General features: G+C 46.1%; 1 long non-coding RNA gene across 6 annotated transcripts; it reads right to left on the minus strand.

The window, feature by feature from the left end:
* Positions 1-6: 6 nt before the first annotated feature.
* On the minus strand, positions 7-4,829 carry LOC109378684 (uncharacterized). 6 transcript variants are annotated; one of them, XR_002123042.1, is made up of 5 exons: positions 4,134-4,829; positions 2,641-2,902; positions 2,343-2,521; positions 1,724-1,885; positions 7-800 (listed from the first exon to the last, which is right to left on the minus strand). It is a non-coding gene; the product is annotated as an uncharacterized LOC109378684 (long non-coding RNA). The 6 variants fall into 6 exon arrangements; XR_002123043.1 differs by having other exon boundaries at positions 2,641-2,905; XR_002123045.1 differs by lacking the exon at positions 2,641-2,902 and having other exon boundaries at positions 1,666-1,885.
* Between the last annotated feature and the right edge of the window lie 562 nt (positions 4,830-5,391).

Here is a 5,391-nt window from a genome sequence, read left to right on the forward strand (position 1 = left end):
TTACCAAGATCCAGGATTAAAGTTCCCCCAAAACACCCTGTTAGTTCACTCCTGATAATAGTTCTACTTGGCTGACCCATACACATGTATATACTTATTTCTTATTAGGGGTTCCTGTTTTGTTCCCAGGTCCACATTTCACATTTCTTCGCTTTTTATCCATGTCTTGGCCAAGAGAATATAATTGTGTTAGGGAAAAAACATGTTTTATTGTAGACTTCTTCTGTGCGTTCTCTTTTACCCTTGAATTTGTCCTTGAAAAAAATATATATATATTATTTTTCTACTCTGATGAACAATTTTTGTCTAGTTTTGTAATTTTTCTCAACACAATATGGAAAAGAAATTACTATAAATGACCTCTCATCTCTTTTTAAAGGTTCTTCCTCCATCCATGGCCTAAGAAACCCTCATGTCTGTTCCCCAACCCACATTAGCCCTGAGAAAGTTCAGTTGTGAAGAGCTCGGTGGTTTTAATGCGGGTTGAATTTATGAGCTATAGGGTCCAAAGAGTTGATATTTATCCAATATCATTGCAAACGAAGATCCACAAAGGGAAAATATGAGCGGTCATGGGGTTAAAGTGGAGAAAGTGAGAAAATGGTGGGTCTGAGAGCCACATCCTTAATGGGGAGGGGTCTCCCAGTACCTGGGGATCAGGAGCTCCTCAGAGGGTAATCTCTGTTCAGAGAATGAGCAAATTCCAGGCTGGGAGCAGGGACAGGCTGGGCACCTGGGTCACCCAGGTCACAGATGCTGGACTTCTCTTGTCACCACACCCAGCAACTCTGAGGGATACTCTGTATGTGGGCACAAAGGCATTCTGTTTCAATTGGAATGCCAGTAATAACAGCAGATATTTTCATTAACCCCTAGAGACATACCAAGGCAATAACTTGAGACCATGTGACAGCAGAAGCCAAAACCTCAGCAGATGTTGGTCATAATCAAGGACAAGGCAAAGGTGGGTCATGGAAGAGAGAGGGCAGGTATTTACCACTCTTCCCCGTGGCATGGGAGTTCTTTGTGGCAGTGTGTTTATTCAGTCATGTGACAGTGATAGTCAGCCTCCTCCTCAGTCTAGAGACCAAAGGTGGTCAAGGAGGCCATACACAAACCAGGAGCCAGAGAAGAGGGCAGCACCCCTGAGTGTCAGTCACCTCTGTCCTTGGTCACAAGGTGGGTAAATGATCTGCCTGGGAGCTCTTGGGACGATTGCCATGGTAACCCCAATGTGCCTGCTGCTCCCTGTGCAGGAGAAAGTGGCCTCTGACCTGAGTCCATCAAGAGCTCAGAGGGGAGCAACCCAATCACATATTGGGGAGTTCCTGCACCTGATGTCCCACAGCTCACACCTCATCTTGGATTGTTAGGAAGCTCTAGTTGGGTCTCAGAGGAGAGGAGGACACAGCCAGTGCCTGTGGTCTCAGGAAACCCACTCACGGGCGTTCCCATGGTCCTGAGTGGTGTCAGCTATAAGAGCATCTCATCCAGAGACCCACTTCACTTCCTTGCCTGGAGCAGGTTCACATTTCCCAGTAATGGTAGAGAATCACTGTCACTCTCTCATGTTTCACAAAGAGGTGTGTTGCCCTTAGGTCCCAAATCCTCCGCTCCCTTGCTTAACCACCACCTCCCGGATTTCACAACGAAAGTCTCAGGTACCAGTGAGGGTCGCAGGCCAGCTCTGTGCCTGGAACTCCTCTCGGGCCTGTGTCTTCACCCAGCATCTCACATCTTAGTGCTTCATCCCTGGGACACTGGGCTCCTCAGCCAGCCCTGAGCTCAGGATCCTGGGAGGGATGAGAAGGTCTCTGCTCTGATCCCTAGGAGACCAGAGTCTGTGCTGTGGAGGACGGCCTATCTGCTGGGATGATCTTGAGATCTGAACAACAACAACAAAAAACTAGGGAAGGTTTTTAAAGAGAAAAATAGACAGTCTAACAAACTCTGATATTTAAAACTTGGATCACCAGGCAACTTTTCCATACCATCATAAGTTTCTTGTTATTATTTTACTTTCCAGACAGCTCAGAGCTGTTAAATAAGAACCTGGACAAAAGGACATTTTGATCTAGAAGCTACATCCAACTATAATTAGTGTACATTCAAGTTATTTCAAATTGTAGGAGAGTCATAGCCCAGTACCCTGAGCAGGCTGAGGATATGTCTCACTTCCCCATCTGTGTGTGTCACTGTGACAACAATACTGGGCCAGATCTGACAGTACTAGTCAGCTTTGTCCTCAGGCTGCAGCCCAGAGATGAGCAGAAGTCCTGCATTGGCCAAGGTGTCTTTGGATCCAGAAAAGCATCTGGAGACACCAGAACCCTGGTACTTACCTGAGTCTGATTGAAACCCCAGGAGACATCTGGGTGGGCTCCCTGGCTTCTGCTGAAACCAGAATTTGGTATAGGTGCGCACATTAACATCACTGCTCAGGGTGCAGGTGAGTCTGGCTGATGCTCCCAGAGATGCAGAGAGGGAGGGGCCTGAGTCAGCACAGGCTGGGAGAGGGAACCTGCAAACACAGACACAAATGGGACATGGGGCAGGGACCAGGGTAGAGTTTTCTAGGAAACTGAACATGAAAGGACTGAAATTGGTAACTAAGGCCTGTTCCCAGAGGCCTGTCCCCACCTGTGCAGTGAGAGAGAAATACGAGGAGGACAGGGGTGCAGGCCATGTGCACACAGCCCCTGACCCACAGTGGGGCTGGGCTGCCCCAGGCCCCCTTTTCTTCTCCACCCTCTGCCAGAGAAGGGGATGTTCATGTAAATTTGTGTCCATCCAGTGACTGCTCAGCCCCTCCTTAAATCCTGGTGCTAGAGTTCACCTCACACCTCAGGCTGAGGAGGACAGAGGCTGCTGTCTTTCTTTTTAGAGCCCTTGGAGGAAGCACCTGCTGAGACCACACAAAGGTCCCTGCTCAGGGGACTCTGCCAGGCATGAGAAGACACAGCTGCTGAGCCCCCATCAGTGAGCACAGGGCCCAGCCCCCAGGCCCAGGCTCCTTTCAGTAAATGATCCTCATTGACAGCTGTGTAGGGACTACAGCGCCATCGCACAGCCTCTCCTGCTGGTCACAGGACACAGGCTTCCCCATGGCTAAAAGCCTTGAGAGCCCAGCTCATTTGTGCAGCTCAGCAGGTCACTGTCTCTATTCACACACATGAATGGTCTTGTTCCCAGATACTGTGATTCTGGTGATTGTAGCGATTAATGTAGCGTTTCACTCCCAAGGACAAGACTCCATCAGGGGAGGTGAAAAAGTGTACCTAAAAAACAAGTAAATATTGTTTCAACACCAGTGAAGATATTGCAAAAGTAAATGCATAATTAGCTTCTTGTCCAACCTCATAGATGACACGACAGTTGATTCGGTTTGAAGGGCTCATAGGGTTCGGTCAGGGAAATAATGTAGAAAGGGAGTTTTCCAGCAATACATTCAGGGGCATATTCACAGGAGGACCAGGCAGCAAACATTTCAAGTCATGTGATGCATTTATAGTGTTCACAGACATCAGATTTTATTTAGTGATTAGTAAAAATAATAATAATGACTTTGATAGACTTCACATTTACTAGTGGAGAGTGTAGTGTGCTTCTTTATTTTAGGAATTGACTCCATTTTTTTATGTTTGTAGCATTCTGTTGATCTGTGTCACATGTTTCTTGTCAGTAGTTTTTTTTTTACTGAAATTTGTTTATATTTTAAACAAAATTTTCCCTACCTATATTTCCTTACTCATTGTATTATTTTAGTAACAAGCTAAATGTGAAATTGTGATGTGTTTGCAGATGTGGTGAATGTCTGGGCAGTTGAATGAAGAAATCATCACTCCCTCGCAGTGCTCTGTAACCAACTCTGCTTTAACTGTGCAAATGGTCTAATGGTCCCCAAACTTCTAGACTCACAGGACAGTCCAGTCAATTCCTGGGACCAGGATCACCCACTTCCCTCAGGCTCTCTCTCCTCAAGACACTCAGAGGGACCTTTCTCATTCAGCTCAGAAAGGTCAGCCTCTGCTTAAAGCCCTTCAGTGAGTCCTCACTATTGTTTGTATAAAACCCCACCTCCTCTGCTCTTTTCTGAAGCCTGCATGGCCTGGCCCCGCCCACTCCACACCCACCTCAAGCCCCTCCCCTTGTCCTCAGGCCTCCAGCTTCCCTCAAGTTCCTGTTACTTCAACAGCCTGGATTCCTGTCCCTTCTCAGCCTCCCAGCCAACTCCTCCTCTGTCTGCTGGAAGAAGACGGCCTTAAACTTGAGATCTCAGTGAAAACACACATCTGGGCACATTTGAGGGGCTCTTAATAGCAGCATATACACCCATCATGACAGGAGTGGAGAATGAAATATGACAATATTGAAATTACCAAAACTGTAGAGAATAGTTCACAGATCTGCATGCCCCTATCATCCCACAACAACCGTCATCAATAGGGCTGCTTTTGTTTAATTCATATCCTCTGTATCTCTGATCCTACTCCCTCAGTGACTGTGGATACACATCTACCCGCCATATCCCTTCAGCAGTATCTGCTTTAGCATGAATGTGCATGTAATGGCCCCAAACTCTTGCACATAAAAGTATGGATTTTAACTATTCTCACTTAAATGCATGTGTGTTATAATCACCCGAATTGTTAATCAATTATTGTACCAATTGAAGGAATGAAGAAGGAACAAGGCATCCTATGTGTGGAGCCATGAGGTTCGTGGATGACATATGAGTAGAAGGAAGCCCAGACCAGTACACCCATCTTCAGACAATTATTCAATGGCTTCCATCACTCACGTCCCCAGCGCAAAGTCCTGTCTTTTTCACACAAAGATTTCCAACCTGTCATTCTTCCTCCATGAGTTTTCCCAACAGGGACCTCTATGGGACGCTCGGCTGAGGAGTTCAATATTAAATTTCATTGATCACATGATGGATTGTGAGCTCTGTATTTAGTGTCCTGTGACACCTGATGATCATAGAGACTCCAAGTTACGTGTAATGTGAGAAGACCTACAAACAACTACCTTGCACTAGGCAGTTCATTTGCTCATGTCTTCTGTCCTCAGAATTCACTTCACATGCACCTCCTGCTCTTGTCTGTTCTCTCGGACCCATACAGAAGCACAGAATCCAAGACTACAGACCTTCTTATATCTTTGTCCATCTCTGTATCCCATGCTTGAAAAATCGTCCCTCAGAAAATAAACAAAGATTCAGCTGACACACACTCATGTGATTTGCATACAATTCCAAAATTTTAAATGCAAACATAGTCTGGTTTTAAAACTCTATCCTGCCCTCTGGTTGATGAGAGAGTCAATGTGATTGGGCCCTTGGCACTGTGATGTCATGTGAGTCCATGTAACTGTTTTGTCTAACAGATG

The sequence above is a fragment of the Hipposideros armiger genome, unplaced genomic scaffold (genome assembly GCF_001890085.2).
Source record: "Hipposideros armiger isolate ML-2016 unplaced genomic scaffold, ASM189008v1 scaffold_2510, whole genome shotgun sequence".
In the NCBI taxonomy this organism is placed as follows: Eukaryota; Metazoa; Chordata; class Mammalia; order Chiroptera; family Hipposideridae; genus Hipposideros; species Hipposideros armiger.